This window comes from Ursus americanus, chromosome 14 (genome assembly GCF_024610735.1).
Source record: "Ursus americanus isolate L20-20 chromosome 14, mUrsAme1.1.p, whole genome shotgun sequence".
In the NCBI taxonomy this organism is placed as follows: domain Eukaryota; kingdom Metazoa; phylum Chordata; class Mammalia; order Carnivora; family Ursidae; genus Ursus; species Ursus americanus.
The window spans coordinates 34,394,599-34,418,194 of record NC_142140.1 but is presented as its reverse complement, the minus strand read 5'-3'; positions in this window follow the sequence as shown (position 1 = coordinate 34,418,194).

The following is a 23,596-nucleotide window of genomic DNA, read 5'->3' as shown; positions in this document are numbered from 1 at the left end:
AAATAATGAGATGAAGGAAAGTATAATTATGAGCTGAGATAAATGATTTTAGGAAAGGTAATAAAGTAATCTAAGAAATTAACCAGGTCAGCGCCTGGGAGGCTCAGTCAGTTAAGCATCTGCCTTTGGCTCAGGTCATGATCCCAGGGTCCTGGGGTCGAGTCCCGCATCAGGCTCCCTGCTCAGGGGGGAGTGGCATCTCCCTCTACTCCGACCCCCTGCTTGTGATCTCTCAGTCTCTCTCTCTCTCAAATAAATAAATAAAATCTTTAAGAAAAAAGAAAAAAATAAGTTTTCCAGGTCTTAGGAGTCAGGAAAAGCCTGAAGACTGCAGGAATTCACTCCGTGAAGGTGTGCTAGGGAGGCGGCACCAGAGCTCTCCGCCAGAGAGACCCAGGAGGAGCCATCTCACCAGCAGTGTCAAGCAGAAAGCCGGGGGGGGGGGAGGTTGGGGAGCACACAGAGGCAGCCCCCCCTGCTCCTTGCCCTGAGCATATTCTCTCAAAGGGACACCTGTCAACAATACGTTTGAAATACTCCATTGCCGGAAGCATTAAGACTGGTAGGACAGTGGAGAGAGCAACATGAGACCAAGTCTGTGCTGCCCAGTGCAGAGACACGAGTCCCTGGTGTCTTGTACTCACCCCCCACGAGTCGCACAGTGGGCCAGGCCCAGCCACAGGCTTGCCGCTCCATGATGGGAGGTCCTAGCTCAGCTCCCAGCCTGTAGCCGCAGCAAGCTGCCTTCCCTGGGCTGCTGACCCATCCGCCTAGTGGCAGTTTTATTTGCCTGTCCCTCACACATTTCAAATAAAAAGGGACCCAAAATGCTATGGCCTTTCACCAGGAAACGTGCTTCTCTGCTGGTTTCTCATCCCACTGTATGTTGCCACCATCTACCCGTGTGTCCAAGTGGAAAACACAGCCATCTTCCGCAAAGCCTCCTGTCTGCTTCACATCCTATAGCCAACCAGTCAATTAATAACTTTCAAATCCACCCCGTCTCTCTCCCTCCCCCCTCAGCTTGTGTTGATACCGCCATCACCTCTCCTCCGGGAGAACCTAACCACCTCCAACCCCAGCATAGACTCCCTGCTGAACCTACTGCCGGCCACCCACCTGCCCTTCCCATGGGGTCTCCGCCAAAGACCCAGAGAGGCTCTTGAGTGTGTGGAGCTTCAGGGAGAGAAAGCATGGCTGCCCCCATCCCCAGGACATCTCCAGGCCGTCCTCCTGCTGACCACGGGGGTCTGGGGAGCCCTTGAGCTGCTGTTGACTGTTGGCGGGAGGTCCGTGCAAGAGGCTGGTACTTCAGAGAGGCTCTCGCCCTGTGAACTTCAGTGAAGTGAGATCCAGGAAGGGAAGGCTCAAGGGAGTTGGGGAAGCTGGTGCTTTGCGTGCTGTAAAGCCTGGCTCTTCTGTAATTCCAGAAGGCATCTTTAAAAAAAAAAACAAAAGTATAATAACTGAAACATGAGCACTACCAGTATCCCGTGGCTGACACGGTCAGCGCCCACCATGTCCTCGGATCCCTTCTCGCTTCCTTGCACACAGCTCCTAGTGCGCCTGCGCTCCCAGCAGCTTGCACCCTAAGCCTCGTTGTGGGCAGCTGGCCGCAGCCCACTGGAGCCCATATGCCTGATCACTCTCAGCCACCACTTCTCCCTGGGTTGTGTCCGAGCTGTCGCCAGAGCTCCCCCAGGGAATTCAGTCAAAATTACCCTTGATGTAACTTTGCCTGAATCCTTGCTTAGCTTTCTTCCCTCCCTCTCCCACTTTCCTGGGATTGCCTCCCCATAAATCACTTTCCCATGAATCCTGGTCTCTGGTGCTGCTTCTGGAGAACCAAGCTCTGCACCAGGGGCAGGCTAAACACTGGCAACGTGTCGTTTTCTCCAGTCTTCCACAACTGCATGGGGCCAGTGCCATAGTACCCCATCTTACTGATGGTGGTACACAGGATCAGAGACATTTGGTTTCCTGCAAGCAGCCAGTAGCGGGGAGAGCCCCGGTTCAAACCAAAGACTGACCCAAGCCTTGGCCATTATGTTACACTATCTCTTTGCACCCCATTCCCCTCTACTCCCTGCTCCCCACCCACTTACACAAAGCAGAGTCTGAGGCAAGGGGGTTCATCCTGGAGAGTGGTCCCAGGAAAGAGGTGGGAGGAATGGGGAGGGTGCAACAGGGACGGAGGGAAAGCACATATGAGGGGGTGTGTCTGGCCTCCATGGTGGGTCTTGTCCCACCTAGCCGGATCTTTGGAGGAGCCACGTGGAATGTACCTCAGAACTGTCTGCCTGAAAGATGGCAGGGGGAAGTATTTCTCCACCAGCTCTGTCCCCTACTGGTCGAGGTCTCCCAAAGATGTTAAGTTTCTCCTAGGCCTACAGAGGGGGCTTATCAGGGCTCTCCCACCACTTTGTCAGAGGAGCCCCAAGGCAGAATGTAAGAGAGGGGCTCTTAGGTGAACCCCGTTGAGTGGCTGCCACAGGAAGTAAATAAAAGGTGGTCATGAGGACATGAGGCAGGACACGAAGGGCTTCCAGAACACACCTCCTTTTACTGTCTAATGCAACCAATGCCTCCGAATCAGAACCCACATTTGTTGAGCAGACTATGGGCCTGGCTCTGGGCTAAACACTCTCCATGCGCCAACTTCTCCATACCTTGCTGCACCTGGTGTTGTTCCCATTTCAACATTGTGGAAACTGAGGTCCAGAGCGATGACATGACACCTTTGTGGTGGGCAACATTGCTGAGACAGCGACTTGGCCCGTCTATCCCCAGCTCCCGCTCTTACCCACCACCCCCTGCTGCCCCACAAGGCAGCCGGTCTCACAAGCCATGGCAGCCTTCCATGGGCTGGGTAGGCCCCAGCTCCAGGCCCGGTTCTTATGTGGGGAACCCAGCCAGAAATCCAGCCAGGGACCGGATGGCGTCTTACAATTTCTCCATATCCCCCAAGCTGCCTAGCACTAAATAAATACTTGCTGACTGATTGACTCATTCCAGTGTTTCTTCCAAGTTTCCCTGGGCCCATTTTCTAGGAAGCCTGGCCCCCTCCCCGGCCTTTTGGATTCTTCCATTTCCACCAGCTCCTGAAGCCTGAATTTGGGAGTTGAGGGAATGTTGCATTTTCAGAGATAGGAGCTGATAACAGAAGGGATTTGGCAGGGGTGGGGTGGGGAGGGCAGCGGGATCACGAGTGGAGAAGGGCTGGATGAGATGGGAGGGGTCTTGACACTCTTTGTTCCAGAGACCCAAAGAAAAATGTGTATTGACCACTCCGAGGAGATACTCCTGAGAGACCCCGTAACTGAGTGGTTAAGGACAGCCTCCTTAGTTCAGATGCTCTCCAAGTACCCCCTTCCTCTCTGTGCCTCTGGGCCTGCATCTATGAACTGTGATTTGGGAGGGCTGTTGCTTGGGTTAAAATGAATGAATGCAGTGCCTGGCTAGCGGAAAGTGCTCAACGAGTTTTAACTGTCAGAGTCGCTGTTCTTAAGTAGCTGGGGTTTATAACCCTGCAAGACGGATTTGCCACTTTCATTCCTTTGAGGAGCAAACACTCTCAGAGAAGGCAAATGTTGTGCACGAGTACTAGAGTGTACATTCAAAGTGGCTCTGATTGGCTCTGAAGTCCATTTTAATCATTCATCTGTTCGTTATCATTCCAGTATTCATGAGCACTTTTTGTCATTATTGCCCAGCATGCTTTGCCACCAGGGGCAAGTCTCTTGAGGGGCAGGAGAAAAAGCAGTGGGCAAGAGAGGAGAAGCCCCACCCTCATCGAAGGGCAGGACGCCTAAGTCTCAGCTCAGCCTCAGAGTGGACTCAGTTGAAATCAGCTCAAATACCAGGAGGTTTACTACCTATTCAGATGTTCCAGTATAGTCATTTCATAAACCTGCAGGACTTGGTACTGGTTTTGAAGTTCTCATTCATAACAGTAAAATTGTTTAGGTATGGAGTTCTATCAACACAATATTTGAGTACTCGCTTGAGGTTTAGCTGAAAGGTATGTCATGTGTAGGTCAAAAGTAGCCTGGCTGAACTAGCATCCCCATTCTCTAGAAGGCAGTGGACCAGAGAAATGGCATTTGGCAATGGTAGGAAGGCGTTGTGATGGAGCTTCAAGGATTGCAGAGAAGCCTGTGGGTACCTGGGCCTGTAGTACCATTACGACCCCATGTCTTCTCCTATTTCTACTGCTCAACGTTCACAGGACACCGACTGTTTCCTAAGTGTGTTACTCAGTTTATCCTCCAAACAGTCCTATGAAGTAGGGAATGGTCTCCATTTTACAGATCAGGAAACCACAGTGCACAGAATGGTAACTTTCCTATGACCACCCAGCCCTTGAGTTGTGCCATCGTCCCCAAGAAATCGGACTCCACTCTCTGTGCTCTCAACCACTACCTTCCACTTTCTTACCCAGACAGACTGTGAACATGGGTCTCCCTGTGGTCCCCAGCAGCAAAATGGGGCTCATGCACAGGGAGAGGGTCTTTAGGTGGGGTTTATAAAACTTGAGCAAGAAAAGACAAGTTACCTAAGGAAATGATATGAGATTCAACTCTTCCTATCACACGCACTCGGGTCTTCTATTTATGTAAACCTACGTGACCTTTACAAAAATCCAGCAACATGGGAATTGTCCATGTTGATGGAAGTGGAAACTGAACCTTCGTAAGGAGAGATGGCTTGGCCAGAACCACCCAGTTATGCATATGGCGTAGCCAGGACTATGTTTCTCGATCTCTGATTTCAGGGCTACTTGCATGCTACTAGAACTACTTAGAGGCTCGGATGCAAGGCTTATTTATTTATCCCACCTGGTTGAAATGCAGGTTTTATTATCATTCAGGTATAGCGAGGCCAGTAGATCTGGAGAGAACTGCCATGAGAAGATAATTTGTGACAGCTCCTGAGAGGAGGGGACATGACATGGTCAGTTAGGAGGCAGAGGGAGGGGAGGGGAAAGGTGGGCAAGAACTTTTATTGGTGTTCTCAATGGAAGGAATGGACAAAGCAGGATAAGCAGGCTAACCAGTTTTGGATTGGCTAATTTGAATCATTTTGGCAGCCTCCGAAGCATGGGGGCTGTCCCTGGTTTTCTGGTACTTGGCCCTGGGGTGCTCAGGGCAGGAAGATAGTGGACCCAGTATGAGAGGTGGTTGAGCTTTGGGCTTCAGATGTGCTGGTTTGCATGTGAAAGCATGTGCCTTGGTGAGTTGTTTGTCCTGAAAATTAGCTAACCCTGGGAGGGGCAGTCCTTCCAGGGTCAACAATGTGCCAAGATATCAAAGCATCAAAGTAAAAAGACATGCTTAATTAATACACCACCCTAGAAGAGACGAGATGTAGGGGTGTTCTCATACGAAGAAACCAAGCAGATGGGACACAATTAGGATGAACGGGTGGACGGATGGATGGATGGACGAGAGCTGGCCTGATGGACCAACAGATCTGTAAGGTTTATTCTCCTTGCTGACCATAGGACTAGTCCAACATGTACGTTTGTTTCCATGGAATCGTCCCTATTGCAAGATGAGGGGTAAAGCACAGTCACAAAGCCACATTCATGGGCCCTCTGGATAGGCATTTCTTCCACTGCTTCAAAACAAGGACCCTGCTAAATGATGTGTAGGGAGCGCTGTGGGCGTGCAGCTGGCCATCCGGGATTCCACGTTGGTCGTTATTCCCCATAACTCTGCCGCCGAGACATCAGAGCCCGGCCAGTTACAAACATGAAGTCAGCTCCCTTCGAGAATCAATAAGAAGCTTCTGACTGGGCTATCCGCATTGACTCTGAGACAAGAATAAGGATGCAAAGCTAGGAAACCAAAACCAGAGAATAAAAATCTCTGAATGGGTGCTTTCATTGGTTTGTTGGCAAGAAACACATTCAAGGGAAACCAGGATGGTTCTCAATTCCCTTTTTAATAAATTAAAAATAGCTTCTTCTGATACTTGGACTTGTGGGTCCCGAACGGCTCGGCTAATTCATTAGCTCAGATGGAGGGCGCCATATTTCTCCTTCGGTGAGTTGGACCCAGCTCACAATGACCTCCCGGCTGGAAAGAGGGCTGCATGTGAGCCCGGTCCTGCTACAGTTCAGGGCTGGACTCTCCCTGAACCTCTGCGATGGGCGCTTTTTTCTTGCGGACTATTTCTATAGAAACTCATCCCCGAAACTAGCTACTAATTGAAGAAGATTTATTTATCCTATAGGTTTGATAATCAATCATCAGATTTCAGCACTTGTTTTGTGGGATTCCATGTCATCACTCGCTACAGTATATATATTATTATTCGTTATATAAGTTTGTTAACGGTGTATTTATTTGAATGACTCTCCTTCCAAATAAAGGGGCCTTATAAAGTTTTTTTTTTTAAATAAAAGGTTTATTTTTACATCAGTTATTTGCTTTCCTAGCCTACACCTCCATCGAAGGCTCCGAGCCGCATGCAACCCGAATTCCTGCGTTTCAGGCGAGGATGGGGCTGTTGGAAGGATGATAAAAGCAGCTGCACGAGACCCCTCAGCAGATTTGGCTCTTTTCAGCCCTGTCAGTCACTTTCCCCCTGAGAAGGGAATAAGAAGCCTGGTAGAGATTAGGAATGGTAATGTAAAAAGTTTCTACCTACTGCATAAAATTCTTTCAAATTAATGCAAGCATTAAATTGTCGATGATTTTTCGCAGAAAACAGATATTAAACTGCTTGTGCCCGCTGGGGTTGGTACAAAGTTTTGTCAACATTTTTGGCACATAGGTGCCGAGCCTGGGGGTCAAAAAATGTTTTTAACCAAATTTTGTTGTTTCAGTTGCTTTTTTTACACTCGTGTGTTGTAACTCAAATGCAGATTCTTTTCCCCAAAACGAAATTTGGCAGGCCATTAGTCCGTAATGTGGTCTAATGCCTGTGGGTATTTTTTAAACATGTAAATGGCCAACATATTTAGATTTTTGAGGTTGAAACCCTGTGCACGCACTCTTAACAACTTCTTTTTCAGCTGTAGTTAGTATGCATATTTATTGCACATGTGTATTTTGTGGCATGCCGATAGACTGGAGATTAGTTGGGAAAATATACAAATGGCTCTTCACAGGGGGGAATGTCTCACAGAGCAGGAGTTGATATGTCTTCTCATTTTTTCCTGGGGAGGAAGAGGTAGAACAGAGGCAAAGCCTGGTTCTGAGGGCTCACGCCTGGAGCGAGGACACTCCAGGGCATTTGCACTCCTGCAAGGGGCCAGGAGACACAGAACGTGATGGCCGTGCCCAAGCCCGCTCACCAGCTCCACGGCACAGTCATACTCAAAGGGAGAGGGTAAGCATCCAGACCTCATGTTGCCAGCACCTGTCTCTTGCCTCATTGTCCCAAGCAGCGCCAATGCCCTGTGCACACTAATCCTGGGCTCTTCCCAACACTGAAGGATCCACAGACAGAATCCAAAGCAAATACTTCTGAGTATAAAGACAACACATGGTAGCGTAATCCACTGTCCAGATAATTGAAAACTAACAGTTATTACCTCATTTGAAAGTAATTTTTAACAATTAGCTTAGGAAAGTATTTTATAATTTTTTGCTAGCCTTACACAAACTAAAAAATTTTCATGTAATCAATTAAATCTGGCAGGATCGCATGAGGCACTCATTAGGCGGGGCTGCTTGAAATTCATGTACAATTTCTTCCTTATGCTGATCTGCAGGAGCTTTTAAACTCGCGCTGGGATGCTGGCAACATCCCCCAAACATCTCAGACACATTGTCTCTCTGAACCTGAACTTTTTTAATGGTGGTTAAACATGTTGTCTGCTTTAGTTTCCTGTCTATCTTCATCATGAGCCAGCACCTGTTTCCAATAAATTATACGCGGAACTGTATCAGCAACACCTTGGCAACAGCCGCCACCCTTAAAAGCCGAGTGCCCTTGAGGACAATACACCTGTGAACACATAGAGTGTTTATTTAGCTGAAAGCCAAAACTCTAAGTTACATAAAGCAATTATCTAAAGCCTAATGTATGCCCATTATTAACACAAAATAACCCTGTTCTTAAAAACCAATAAAAATCTATTTAAAGGATTTTTCCAAATCCCACTGAAATTTGTACTCAGCTAGAGACCTAGTCTTAGCCTGGGACTTAAAATTCAAATGGTGGGCAAGAGAGAGGTGCGTATGTGAGTTATAATATAATATATTCTTAGCTCATGCCTGGAATTTGGGGCATGAACATGCGTGGGTCGTACAGCTGAAGCTTTAGACTATGGAGTGAGGACATACTTATTTAAAATAATCTTTGTTACCTGTCACTTAAAAAAAAATTGACTATGGTCTAGAGGTTTAAAAAAAGGAATGGATTGTTTCAGTTCATATTTAAATGTAAGAATAGTTCATCCCAGGATACCTTTCTTTATTTGTACAGCCCACCTTTACCTTATGGTTCGTTACCTAATAGCATTACCCTTAGGTAATGGGTTTAGCAATATACTAATGAAAATGGAACCAGGGTCCGGTAAAGAGCTTCCAACTTCCATCCTGCCGCATGAAATATATTAATAGTGAAAATTCCAGCAAAATACAGTATCTCTACTGCACACAGTTTCGTTTCTCGAGAGTCTGACCTGCATCCCTTTCAAGAAATGGGATCACGTATTATATATTGTTGAGCAATAAATAAGAATGGGGCACAACTCTTGGCTCTCCCATTGCGAAGTCTCGTGAAATCTGAGTGATCTTTTGCTTAGAGTCCGTAATACGTTAATCCCCGTCTGATACTTCCTGTTGACATTTAACTGATGGACCCATAGTCACTTAGGTGCAAATGTGTTGTAGCACTTCTGTGTGGCTGAACGCACACGGCATGGAAGTACCTCTAATGAGTATTACAGCTTCCAGCTTGGGCCCTGTCACTGTCGGTTCACGTTCTGTGCAGGAGTGAGCAGACGCCTGAAGCCTGTGAATTGGATGCCGCAGAAGAAAGCCTAGCAGCGGTCTGTGTCTTATGACAAAGTCCACAACACAGCAGGCTGGCCATGCTTCCCTGAAGCCGGCCACGTGACAATGGCGTAGGCTGCTGCAGATGCAGGGGGACCCGGAACGCCTCGCACCCTGACCACGCCTGCTCTTCTCTCCCCTTCGCGGTCGGCGGGCGCTCCCACTTAGTTAGCAACTGTTTACTGAGCACCTGTGCCAGAGCGAAAGCAGGGGACACCAAGATGAATGAGACAGATGGTTGTTCCTTCTTGCTGGGTAGTAGCACCCACTTCCTCTGTGTGTTTGCAACATCGGTGATGAGAGGCCAAGGTTCTAACTGTGATTCCGTCCACACGGGCAGATCTGGTCTGGAGCAAGAAACTCGCGCACTGTCCGACAGTTTCTTCCTTTGTAAAACATGCAAAACAATTCCTGCGGCATCTACATCAGAGAATCGACAGGCAACTCAAATAAACAACGAATGCACATATATCCTGCAAATTTCAAGCTCTGAGTCCTTTTGGAGGCCCTTTGGTTTTAAGCTGTACTAGCACCGAGATCGTTTCTTGAGGTGACTTAGCTTGTTGTAAGTTTGAAGCCTCAACGTGAAACTCGCAAAATGCAGCCACAGCAGTGGTTTCATTATCAAAACTCCAGCAAGCATTCCAGCCAGACTAATTCCCCACTGGATTCGCTTGATGTGCAAGGAGATCTTTCAGCCAGACTTCACTGGGAAACGCGCGCACGTGCGCACACACACACACAATGAAAAATGAAGAAAATTAGGAAAAATGTGTTTTCCTTTTCTAACAGTATAGAAATAGTATAACATTATGCTAATTCAAGGCTTTCACTATATAGATATAAGACTTCCTTCTTTGATAGATTTTCTTGATAGGGGCCCTCACATAAAATTACACATACACGTGAGAGGCATCCAGTTTGCATTCCAGGCCAGGAGAAACCCAGGAATGGATTTTAAAAGGAGAGCTCATTCTTATCCTTCTGGAGAATTTATCTTCATAAAAGGTCAGCAAATTTAGAGCATGCTTTGCTAATTTACCATATGTACGGGAAATAAGTCATGAGCACAAGTTTGCACAGAAGATAAGACTTGCTATGTTTTACAGAAACATATCCTTTTGGATATCGAAAGGATAATTCAAAAAACATTTTAAAATCCTATTGGTTTCTCTGCCTGCTTGTCAGATTTCCCATTGGTGATGAAACCCTGCCAAGTACAGATTTAGTGCTAGTCATGAAACCAGACCTGGGCTTGTGGTTGCCTGATAATAACTGTGATAATAAATTCATCCATTAATTTCTTTCCTGTTTCCCTACGTGGGTAACATTAAACCAAGATGTTATGCCATTGGATGGAAAGAATCATTTTCATTCATTCTCTCTCTCACTCTCTCTCTCTCTCTCTGGAAGCTTTTCCTCTTAGGCTGCTAGTTCCCAAAGACCAGCTGTCCTTCCTATGCCATGGGAAGAGGATGCGAAGATTGGAAATACACAGCCTGGGACCTAGGACTCTGAAAGGCTATTAGAGTGACAGGCTCCTTGGAGATGGACAAGTGCATTTAAACTGGATTCATAACTAAGATAATAAATACAATAGCCTGTATGTGAATAACCAGGCCAAACCTGCCCAGACCATCCCATGGATAAATGAAGCGGAGGCTAGCAAGTGAACTTTGTGGGTTTTTTGCTGCTGTTGTTGTTTTGTTAGTTTGTTTTCTTTTTTCCTTTTACGCTAGACCAGGTACAAGGAACAAAACTGGGATCTTGGTAACACACTTTCTATTACTTTTGACCTGAGAGAATTTGTACACCTTCTAGGGGCCTATCTCAACGGAACACGTTTTTCCTCACAAATAGATAGGCTCACAAGTGCTGTTTTATCAGATTGAAGATAGGCTTCAAATTTAATTCAGTCCCACACATGGGAAAGAGACAAGCCTAGCCTTTCTGCCTAGATGCCTTGAAACATATCAGTGAATCCATAATGATTTGGGTTTTTTTTTTTCCTTTTTGCCTCCCACCCTTTTTATCCTGAAAGCCAGGTAAAGGATGAGGAGGAACCGGAGTGATTTTTAAGTGCAGTCCTTTGGTGCGAGGGTGATTTATGGAAACACCCCAGGCTTGAGGTTCTGAAAGCCTTTCGCTCTACACAAAGCAGAGAGGACAAACAACAGAATGATCTCGGTGTGTAAAACTATGCTTCTTTGTGTGGGATTTGGGTTAAGCCCGTTTTGAACTGCCAGTTCATTGTTTAAAAATGCACACCTGCACAGAACCAGTTGTGGTCAAGAAGTTTATTAGCAGAAGAATGTTCGTCAGTTCCTGGAAATCCTATATAAAGAACCGTCATGGTTTTCGTTAAGAATGAGATTCCCCATGAGTTACCAAAATCCAGTTGCACATCCTGCCTTAGCGAAGAGGAAGTTTGGAGGAGAGATAACTCCAGAATGGGAAAAGGATCCAGGAAAAACCTAGAAAAACAAGCAAACACAGTCAGGCTCACACCCGTACTCTGAACTTAGTATCAATATAGTGTGGGGACATGAGAAGATGTGGAATGTTCTCCCCAAGTGAGACAACCAGATCTCCTACGTGCAAGATAATAGCTGGGAAAGGGTTTTCACAACTGACAAATACCTCATGAATGGAAAACTGGACATCCTGAAGGACACTGAGCCCTGATATTTTTTCAAAGCTCTATGGCTAGAAATGGGGAAAATGGGTTTGTTGTTGTTGTTGTTGTTGTTGTTGTTGTTTTTAAGTTTCCAGTTGGATCTTTATGAGTCTAGAGATAGCGGTCTTAAATTTCTCTTTGCGGGACAGTGGCCAACAGAGAGCACGGACAGTTGTTGAAAGGGCATTTCAGTTCTTCAAAAAGAAACTCAGACCCTTTTCTAAGGTGGATGTTAGCACATCAAGGGCTCTATGTCATAGGGTAAAACCTTCCTTAGCGATGGAGACAGAGATGCAGATTATGCTTCCTTCTAGGGGAAGATCCTGGTTTTAGTGGAATGGGGGCCCAGGGCAGAAGAGCCTGCTGGAGGCCTCCCAACAGGCGAAGAAAGCTGGCCCCTTCAGCGCAGTGGCTTGAAGGAGGTCTGCGAGGGAGGCGCTGCGGGAAGTCTGTGGAGGGGTTCCGCTGCGGGCACTTAATCCCCTTCTGTTTTCCAGAGGCCTTAGTGATCTCTTGTTAATCATTGATCTGGTCTTTGGGGGAATGAAGATGGCCCTGGGACCACATGGGCAGGAGGGCTGGCTGTAGGTGGGACTGGACAGATATTGGGCAAAGCAGGTTGCCACGTGAAGGAGTGAAATCGGGATGGTGGGAGACAAGCGTCTCCTGTGCAGAACTTGAAGAAAGATGACAAGCTCTAAGAATAAGTAGGATCTTTCTCATTTCGGTGTTGAAGAGAAAGGAGATCCCAGATGCTAGCGTTTTGAGGCAGGGAGTCAGGCGGTCGTTCCAGGCACAAACTGAATACAGATTTCCTGGGAGCTCACCCCTGGTGTTACCGCTTCCTTCCTGTGTGTCTGGGGACAGTTGCGAAACATCGCTCTGCACCAGGTTCTGCATCTGTTACCATGGAGATCACAAAAGCCCCCATCTCAGGGAGTTTAAATGAGGCTCCGAGGACATAATGTATGTTAAACAGGCAAAGTACTTGTCATAGTGTTCGGGATAATCTCCATGTTCAATAAAGGAGAACTTGGATTATTTTATAAACTAGCACTTACATCGTCATCACCGCAGCAGAAATAGGCATGACTGTGGAATGTGACAAAGACAGGGAGCGGGGTGTGCCAGGGACGAGGCTCTCCCAACCCCACACACGATACCTGATGCATAGTAGATACTCAATAAACTTCTCCCAAGTGACAAATCAGGTAGACCGGGTCTGTCCATTTACAGTGAGTTGGGACTCAGCTCCACTTACCAAGTTGTTTTTCAACTGCTTTCTAAAATACTCGATAGAAATAGTAAGGTTATCCCACTGGACTTGTTATGCCAACAAACAGACAATCTGGAATACAGAATATGATCGAGTCATTTCTAGATCATCATGTGCACTCATCCCACCATGTAGCCTGATCTGCAGTCTTGCCTAGAACTCCTACAGAAATTGCCCTGCTTTGGCCTGTGCATGTCAGAGGGGACCCCTCAGGGTGGGGATAAGGAATAACCAGTAATGGCAGTTGTAACGTGGGTCTGGGGGGGCTGGTCTCCCAGACTCCATACGAACATTGTGGAGTGGCAAGGTCGAGGGAAAGATGTAGAGACCCGAGCAGCAAACAGGCAAGAGGCCACCATACTCTCCACTTTGTCCCTGGCCAGAGCATGGGAGTGGGGGCTAGAGGCAAAGCAGGGGGTACAGGCCATTCAATATCATAAAGAGGGGAAGAAAGGAAGAAAGGGGTGGGAAAGGGAAGTAAGAAGAACTTACCTTTACAAAGCCAAGTGCAAAATACCATGTGCTCAAGAAATAATTGTTACCTGAGTTGCGATACAATCAAACAAGCAACAGTCACGTAGTTCATTGTCACTTTATGCCACGAAGCTTCATAAGAATGGATTGGATAATGAGACAGGCAAAGGAATTACGGAACAGAGGCTGTTCCCCCTTACCATGGGCCCCTGGATCTACGATAAACAGAGCTCCATCAGGATATAAAGGGAAGAGTCCCAAACCCCTCCAGGGGGTATGAGGACGTTAGCAAATGCAAAGTGGGATGTCCTCTCTAAAGGAACTTGACCAGGCTTTATTTCTTAGGATGGGGTTTGGAGTAGGTCCTAGATGACCTTCAAGGAATGTCTGGATTTTGACATATAGACTCGGGTCTGGTCTGGATCACTGTAGTTCCCAGTTACAGTTACGGCGTGGATTTAAATGGCATCTCTGACTACACATGCTCATTCCACCATCTCCAAATGCATAGAATTGATAATTAAGGGAAGGGAGCTAATTTTTTAAGTATCTTTTGTGTGCTCGGCACTGTGCTAGATGTATCTCATTTAATTGTTCAGTAGCCCTCGGCTGTAGATCTTATTCTCACCTGTGGAACGTGAGCTCAGAGAGGGTCTTGCCGAGGGTCTTCCTGCTCGGGAGTAGTGGAGCTGGGATTATGGACTGGCTCTGCCTGCTTTTTCCTCCATAGAAGAGAGTCAGAAACTGGCTGGGAGAGGCTGTCAAAAATGAAGTTGTGAGCAAGTATTGTGATTAAGCACTGAACAAAATTATCCAATTATGTCGGGTACTTTTTTTTCAGACTGAAAGCATACACTTTCTGCCTGAACTCTGAAAATATGCATTTCTTATGGTGTAGACATTCTACTTTGCTTCTCAGTATTTACAGTACGGTACTTACCATACGGAAAAATTTACTAATGAGCACAGAGAAGTACACTCAAGGATGGTCACTACAGGGGCACTTGGGTCGTTAAGTGTCTCCGGCTCAGGTCATGATCTCAGGCTCCTGCGATCGGGCCCCTGGGCCTGGCTCCCTGCTCAGTGGGGCGTCTGTTTCTCCCTCTCTTCCTGTCCCTCCCCCCACTTGTGCTCTCTCTCTTTCTCTCTCTCAAATAAAGAAATTAAATCTCAGGGGCGCCTGGGTGGCACAGCGGTTAAGCATCTGCCTTCGGCTCAGGGCATGATCCTGGCGTTCTGGGATCGAGCCCCACATCAGGCTCCTCCGCTAGGAGCCTGCTTCTTCCTCTCCCACTCCCCCTGCTTGTGTTCCCTCTCTCGCTGGCTGTCTCTATCTCTGTCGAATAAATAAATAAAAAATCTTTAAAAAAAAAAAAAGAAATTAAATCCCAAAAAAAAAAAAAAAAAAAGCATGGTCACTGCAGTATTTCTATATGAGCGAAAGCGTATCAAACCAGTCAGACAAGCAGAAAATCCTAAAGGCCTGTTGATGAGAGAACTAAGAGGAGCCATGTTTCAAAGCAATAATGAGAACAAAACCAACTTTGTAGATACCAGTTTGGGTACCTTTATCCAGCTTCAGTTGTGTTGTTATGTGACTTTTTAAAAAGTTACTGAGGAGCAATTGACAAATAGAACTGTGTATATTTAAAGAGTACGGTGTGATGTTCTGATGTACATATATGTCGTAGAGTGATTACCAAGATCAAGATAATTAATACACCCACCACCTCGCATAGTTAACATGGGCGACTTTGGTTTTGGGGGGGTTTTGGTGAGAACGCTTAAGATCTACCATCAACCTTCAAGTATGTGATACTGTGCTATTAACTATAGTCGCCGTGCTGTACATTAAAACCTCAGAACTTATTCTTCTTATAACTGAGAATGTGGGCCTTTTGATGGACATCACTTCACAGGCCCCTCTTCCCAACCCCTGGCAACTATCCTTCTATTCTCTGGATGAAATTGGTTTTTGGTTTTTTTTTTTTAAGGTTCCATGTATAAGTAATACCTTACTTATTTATAGATTAATATGAATAGATTTATTTATTATTTATAGATAATTTTTAGATATTTAGATAAAAATTTTAGACATAAATTTAGATATAAAATTTAGATATAAAATTTAGATATAAATTTTTAGATATAGATATTATAGATAATACATAAATTTATTTATTTATTTATAGATAATATTAATAGAAAGTAATTGCCTTTCTCCTTCTGGTTTATTTCACGGGCATAATGCCCTCGAGATTCATCCATGTTATTACACTTGACAGGATTTCCTTCTTTTTATGGCTGAATAATATTCTATTACATATATGATATATATATATAATTATATGTAATACGTATAATTGTAATAGAATATATATATATGATATAAACATATATCTCTATCCATTCATCGACTCAAGGACATTTAGGTTGTTTCTGTATTTCCATATCTTGGGTATTGTGAATAATGTTGTAGTGAGCATGGGTGTGCAGATATGATATATGATTATTTGACAATTTCTTTGTTAAATATTTGCATTGTTCCAATCTTTCATCATTATGTACAGTGCTGTGATAGATATCTATATATATATATAGTTGCTGCTTTCATGATTATTTCCTTAGGATACAACCCCAGATTAACAGGGATTCTTAACTAGGTATTTTTTTAACTTCCTAATATCCTTTTTATTTTTTTGATCAAGATATAATTGACATTTGACACTATATTAATTTCGGATACGCAATAGAATAATTTGATATTTGTATACATTATCAAATGGTCACCACAATAAGTCTAGTTAACATCCATCACCATACATAGTTATAAAAAAAAGTTCTTTCCTTGTGTTGAGGACTTTTAAGATTATTCTCTTTGCAGCTTTTAAATATGCAACACAGTGTTATCAATTATCAGTTACCATGCTATACCTTACGTCCTCAGGACTAATTTTTTTATAACTGAAAGTTTGTACCTTTTGACCCTCTTCACCTATTTCCTGAAGACAGACTCCCAGAAGTTAACAGGGATTCTTAAATTAGCATTTCATTAGTGGACAAAATAGGCTACGCTAGCATAAAACAAAGATGAGTCTAAGAGCTAATTAATTTATTAACTCAGTCTTCAGTAATAAAAAGCATGGAAAAACATATCCAGGGATTGATCTAGTTTACTTTTTTAATATTAGCTTTAGAAATATTTCTTTAAGTACATTTATAGTAGTCTGTAAAAAAATGCACAAAATTTTGAAAGGTAAATAAAAACACACAACTCATGGACCACAATGTTTACCCCTGCAGAAGGGGTAGGATTGGAGATGGCCATCAAGAGAACTATAACTTTCTCCAAAATATTTAAATATTTTACAAAGAGAATAGGTTGAATTGCTATATTCTTATGAAATTTACAATATTCCTTCTTTTATATAGAAGTCTTGAAAAAAATAGGATAAATTTTACTCCCTCAAGTCTATAAGCATGGAAATAACATATATCCTTAAGGAGATTTACATAATTTATGGAGGACTTTCTGCTTCCTGATTAGTTATCACAAAAGCCTCATAAGCCAGGTATTATTGTATTTTAATCTGTAAAGCAGATACGCACATTGAACAGTGTGTGTTAAATCCTCAAAGTTCCTCCCGGGCTGATATTTGGGAAAATGACCCTGTTCGGTTCCCCCTAGGTGTCCTCCCTGCTCTGTTACCAAAGCTCATTCATTCTCTCTCTTCCTCTCTCCCTCTCTGCCTCTCCTACCCCCTTCACCTCCCCTCCCCCCTTCGCTCTCCCTTACTAGCTTTACTAGACGAGTCTAGCTTTACTAGACTACTAACTCACTAGATGAGTTAAGAGGCCATATTGGGGAAGCCCACATGGCAATGAGCTGTGGGCGGCCTCTAGGAGCCAATGACATCCTTGGCTGACATCCAGCAAGAAGCCATCGGTCCTACAATAGCAAGGAATTGAATTTTGCCAACAAGGTAAATGAGTTTAGAAGCAAGTTCTCATCCAGGTGAGCCCACAGCCCCAGCCAAACCTTTGAAGTCTGGTGAGGCTCTCAGCAGGGGATCCAGCCAAGCCACGCCTGAACTCCTAACACACAGAAACTGTGAGATAATAATGTGTGTGGTGTGAAGCCATGAAGTTTATGGTAATATCATTACATCACAATTGAAAATGAACACCTGTTCCATGGAAGGAATTCAAAAATTGAGGCACATCTTTGGGAGCAGACGATGTCGAAGAAATGATAAAATTGGAATACCCACCCTCATATTGCTCATGCTGGGGATGAAGGTCAAGGTAAGTCAGGCACCCGCCCCAGGAGAGCAGCCCTGACCTTTCTGAACCAGGATTCTTTTGTTTTCGCTCTATGGAAGTGCTGACATGGCAGCTGTTTCTGCATGTGTGAAAGGATCTTACGCAGAGGACTCATGGCTTAGAGCATGCATGTGGTGTTTGTACAGCAAAAATAATGTTGGTTCACAAGACCTACGTATATAGGATTTTACTGGAGCAGAGAGGCCTTGGAAAAACCTTCCAACCCAGCAAGCTTGCGTTTTCTTTTCAAAGAAATACCCACCAAGCTTAATTTAAATCAATACTGAAGGTAAAGGGGAAGAAAGGGGAAAAAAATTACCTAAGCACTAGATAACAACAAAGAAAGTGGTAGGCAACATACATGAACATGAGGGGAGCAAAATTCAAGTAAAATGTAAGTGAAACTAATTGTTTCTCCCAAAGAAATGTGGCTGATTTACCTCCCTATTAGAAGGAGGTCCTCACCGAGTGCGTTTTCATTGAAAGGAAAGCATGCACCTTGCCCACGTCACAGTCCCTGGGTGACCAAATGTTGCTGCTTTCTTTCCAGCACCTGTGGCGAGAATCAGGCTATGCTGAACTAGGAGGAAAAAAAAAAAAAAAGAGCAAAAATATTAGCAACATTGTTTAAAGGAAAAGCTGTAAGAGAAGATGGAAACAGCTTACAATGATCCAAAAGAGAGACATTAAGGCAAAGAGGAAACATTAATGTAGGCTAAAAACACTTCTGTCTGGGAAGAAAATGAAAAATTCCCCTAATGGGTGATTCAAAAGCAATAATAAGCCCAGTAAAAGTCGAATACACACCTATTGAATTAACAACACGAATACGGCAAATGATGAGTGAGCATTTTGAGTCGTCATTGTACTAAACTTTCATCCATTTAGCAAATATCGGCTTGCCCTCACTCTTTTCTTTTCTTTTTTTTTTTTTAAAGATTTTATTTATTTATGTGACAGAGAGACAGCCAGCGAGAGAGGGAACACAGCAGGGGAGTGGGAGAGGAAGAAGCAGGCTCCCAGCCGAGGAGCCCGATGTGGGACTCGATCCCGCAACGCCAGGATCACGCCCTGAGTTGAAGGCAGACGCTCAACGACTGCGCTACCCAGGCGCCCCTTGCCCTCACTCTTTTCTATTTCACCACAACCCTATGAGGTAAACAGGGTTGTTCATCTCCATTTTACAGACAAGGAGGCTGAAGGAGATTCTGTAACTTGCCCACCTCGCAGGGCTGGAGAGTAGAACCGGGTTTTGAATTCAGGGTTCTCGGATCCGAGTTTTCGCAGGTGCTACAGCGATCGCAGAAAGGAAGAGCAGGGCACAAAGTTAAGAAATGCCCGCGTGCAGGTGGGAGGAAAAACAACTCGTTACTCCTGCGGGTTATAAGGAGCCCAGTGATTGCAGAAAGATGCCCCTGAAAGATGAGTAGAACCATAGCAACGAAGGCGCCAAAGACACAAGTGTGAGAGATGCTCTCAGGATAAAACGTAAGAATAGTGGAAGCTTAAGCCCCTGTTCTTTCATTTTAAAACCACTCTCCCAACCCCCATGCCGACCCTGGAGTGAATGAAAGACAATGTCTGCTTCAGGATCACCTGCGAAGGCTGTTGGAGTCCACCTCCCTGGGCAGCCCCCGAGAATGATTTTAACAAGTCGCCATTGACTAGGGGACACTCCAAAGCTAGAGAAAGATTCTGCTCCAGGACGTAACCAGGGGAATGCTACTCACGGGGTAATAATGGCCACAGTCACTGGATACATTTAGGTAATACTGACAAGAAGGCTAGTTCCCTGGGGAACCCAAATCATAGATTCACCTGGCCCAAAGCCAGGCATGGGTATAGCATGGGTAAAACTGTAAAAAAAAAAAAAAAAAAAAAAAAAATCATGAATAAAGCGATCTCTCTCATCCCTTCCCTCTATCCTAAACAAACTAGCAAATGAATACAGGAGGGAGACATGTAGGCTGACGACATGTGCCCCGGGGCCGGTCTCCCTGGCGGAAGCCGGAACGAGTGGAGGTGAGCCCCGCGCCCATGCTGCTGAGGTCCCCCAGCTGGACCGCACACAGATGGCGGGCCGTGTCCTGCGTCAGCAGTGCCAAGCCCAGGGGAAGTCTGGATGCACAGTCAATTTGAGAAACACCTGAAAGATGCCTAAAATTTGAGAGTTTCTATAACAAAAAAGGTTCTGTGGTTTTTTGCTTTTTTGTTTTATCTCTACATGTTGGGTGTGTTCTTTATTCAAATGACTGCATAGACATGACTTACGGTACTTGTGAGGGTGTTGCCTGCCATCTCCGCTTCTCCTCATCAGATCAAAGCCGTGGAACACGGGATTTCACCTTTTCTCGTTTAAAACTCTTTTCCAGCTTTATCGCGATATCATCGACATATCACATTGTGTAAGCTTCAGATATACAGTGTGTTGGCCTGATACACTTACACAATGCAAAATGATTACCAACATCCTGTGAGTTAGCACCCCGATCACATCACATAATTACCATTTCTTCTTGGTGTGGAGAACCTTTCAGACCTTCTCTCTTCCCGCGTTTCAAGTATATAATACATTATTGTTAACCACGATCCCGGGGCTGTGCATTAGACCCCCAGAACTCCGTCGTCTTCTAATGGAAGTCTGTACCTTCACCTTCTTTAATGTCATAACTCCTTGGTGAAAGGGGGAAAAGCAGACTGGAGATGAATTAGAGAGCTGGTTCCTTAAGGAGTCTAACAGAACTTTCCTCTCCACCATTTCTGTAGGAAGGTTTTATTCCAGCATCTGTATTTTATCCCAGCATCTCACAAATCTCTCCTAACCCAGACCATTGCCTGAATCCCCGTAGCTCTTGTACTTCTAAAGGCATCCCTGCGGTGTGTTTACCGCTATTACTCTCGCCAGCACACAGGAAACGGAGATAATATTTCTAAAAATAAAGCGGCTCCTCCTTTCACTACCTGTCTCCAAAACTGGGTCTTCAAACAAAGCCAGGAACACCCTTCATAGTGACTCCCTCGCTGCCGCTGCTGGGAGATTTGTGTTCAAAGCGCCTGACAAGCCACAGCCGATTCATCGTCAAAACAGACTTGTCAGGGGAATAAACAAGTGTCAGAACTTCCCGAGAAGTCGAGTGATGAAAGGACCCTTAACGATGAACAAATTAAATTCAGTTCTCACGCCAGCAGCAGAAAGAAAGTGACGTGGAGAGGCGCAGAAGATGAGCACAGGTATGATTTCAGATAAGGCTGGAGATGAGCTGGACGGTTAATGAGAAGCAGATACACCAGGGCTCTCCCAGACTAGCAGACGCCCGGGAGAAGGGGGCTGAGCTGGGAACGTCTTGCAGCAAGGAGACGTACTTTGGGGCTGACAATTAGTTAGCTTTTTATGAAAATATCCCATGCACGGGCGTCTACTGGAGAATCATCTTTGCACCTGCTTTTGCCACTGGCATCTTCGCGTCTCTTCTCATGGTCTCCTGTCCCAGGGCAGACACGTGCACACAGTGATTTCCTTGCCTCTGCATTCCTCTCTACTGCTGTCAGATCAAATGAACACGCTCTAGGTGACCGCTCAATCCTTCAGGCTTCAGGCTCCTCAAAGCCAGGATGTTAGATGAGCTACAGCAGGCTAATGGTGTGATGGTTTCCATTAAATTCTGAATCTTGCCCTGTAGGGATGCAGCTAAAAAATGCATAAATTATTTAATGTAAGGGCTTTGCTGATGACTGATAAAATCAAATTAGCTGCTTTGGGCTAAGGATGAATTTGAAACAGAGTTTCCTTCTTTGAAGAGACAGTGACAAATCTATTTGATAGGTCTGCATGTCAAGTTTCTTTGGTAGAAATTTTAACAGAATCCTTTGTTAGGCAAAGTGAATGAGACTGGCTTAGGTTATGAACTAGTTTTTTCCCCCAAAAAATGTTTATTTTTGTCACATTATTAAAGCCATACCCATCCATATAGATTTTATTTTTAAAAGCGAAAACAGAAACAAAAAACAAAAACTCTCACCCATAACTCCAAATGTCCAATAAAATCTGACACTTGGAGAACTTACTTACAGCCTTCTATCTATGTGGGTGTATTAGTACACAGATTTTTTTAAATATTGAAGTCATTTTTTTATATATGGATATTTACTTTCTTTACATAGTCATTAAAACCTGGGGATATAATATTCTATATTCTGACTCCATTTTCAATTATTGCTTTAGAATAATTAATTATTCCACCAAAAGGCACAAATATTTTTAAGGCCTTTGATATACATTGCCATATTATTTTCCAGAAGCTCTGATTCAATTTATAATCTCCCCAGGTATGTATGGGTTTTTAATGTTTGGGGTTTGGGTATTAAAAACTCGTAACAGAATTCATTTCGCACATATGGATACTTTTCAAAACATTTGCTAATTTGCTAGGTGAAAATACTATCTCATTGCTCTTTGACTTAATTGACTAATGAAATTTATTACTTCTAGGCTCGCAAGTTACTCTTTCAAAAACATTAGATTAGTGCATGAAGAGTTTCACTCTATTCTACTCCTTCCTGGCCACGTGACTTCCTAATTCTCTGGGTACTATGACTGGTGTAACCAAGAGTACATGTATTGAAGTAAAAACATGTCACTTTTTTATGACCTGAATAGCTCCCTGGTCACATGGGTTGTAGTCTTAGTCTGATTTCTTGTTTAAATAAACATGCTACAGGAGCCAAATTAATAACAATTTCAAAAACATACATTTAATTTTACTTCTCTCTCTTCAAGAATGTTTTTTAAAGATCTAATTTATAATCCATGCTATTCCTTTAAAAATGACCCTGCTTCTTCTATTCTTCTATTCTTTTTTACTTATTTTTCTATTCTTTTTTACTTATTTTTTGGATAGCAGAAAGCTTCTTTCTCTCTCCATCCATAGTCTCCATCAGAAGCTGCATCCCATATCCCAGAGCCCTCGGGACTTGCCTCTTACATCATATCCCCTTCCCTCCTGACCCTCATGTCTTGATTTCTTCTACCCCTACTGCAAATCTGGTATCAGAAAAGTCTAGAATCATGTTGCCAAAGAATGAACTTTGATGGAATGATAAGACACACGTGCACATTGACATATCTTTTCTCCACCCTGGCTTTCTACACTCTGCTGGCTGTTAAGCCGTAACTGATGCTTTGCCACACGTCATCTGTGTTAGTACGAGAGTCCCAGCTCAAACTGAGTTAGCACTTGTTGATGTCCAAGAACGTAAAGATTTTAAAAGTCATTATCAAGTGCTCACTACACCCAAGGTGTTGTACTTTATGCTCAAGAAACGGGGCAATTTACAGAGATATAGAGTATCTTTGTAAAAAATTTCCTGCCCCCCATGTGCCTTCAGTTGGAAAGATGAAAATTAGAAACAAGGGGAGAAAAACCCTACCTATCAACATAAAATGTAATAATGATGCAATTCAAGAGAAATGGTTTAGAAAGGTCATAGAGACTAGACTAGTACAATACTACTTGAAGGCATATTCCCCCATCCCCTTTCTTCCAACAAAACACATTCATCCCAGATTGAAAGATATGGCAGCAGAGTCTCCAGCTTCCAATTTTTTTGGTAAAGTCCAATCCAGAGAAGGTGCTCTCAAATTTTGGATTTTCCAAACGTAGTTTTGTTGATGTTAACAGAGGTGCTACAAAGGCCTACAACAGAAGAGTGCCCTTTGGATCCCTTGTTCATTGTATGTCTACTCCGGGCCATTCACTGGTGATATCTTTGTGGACACATCAGACATGGTTCTTGCTTTCCTACGGTTTTCAGGAGGTATATTTCATGAACTGGCCT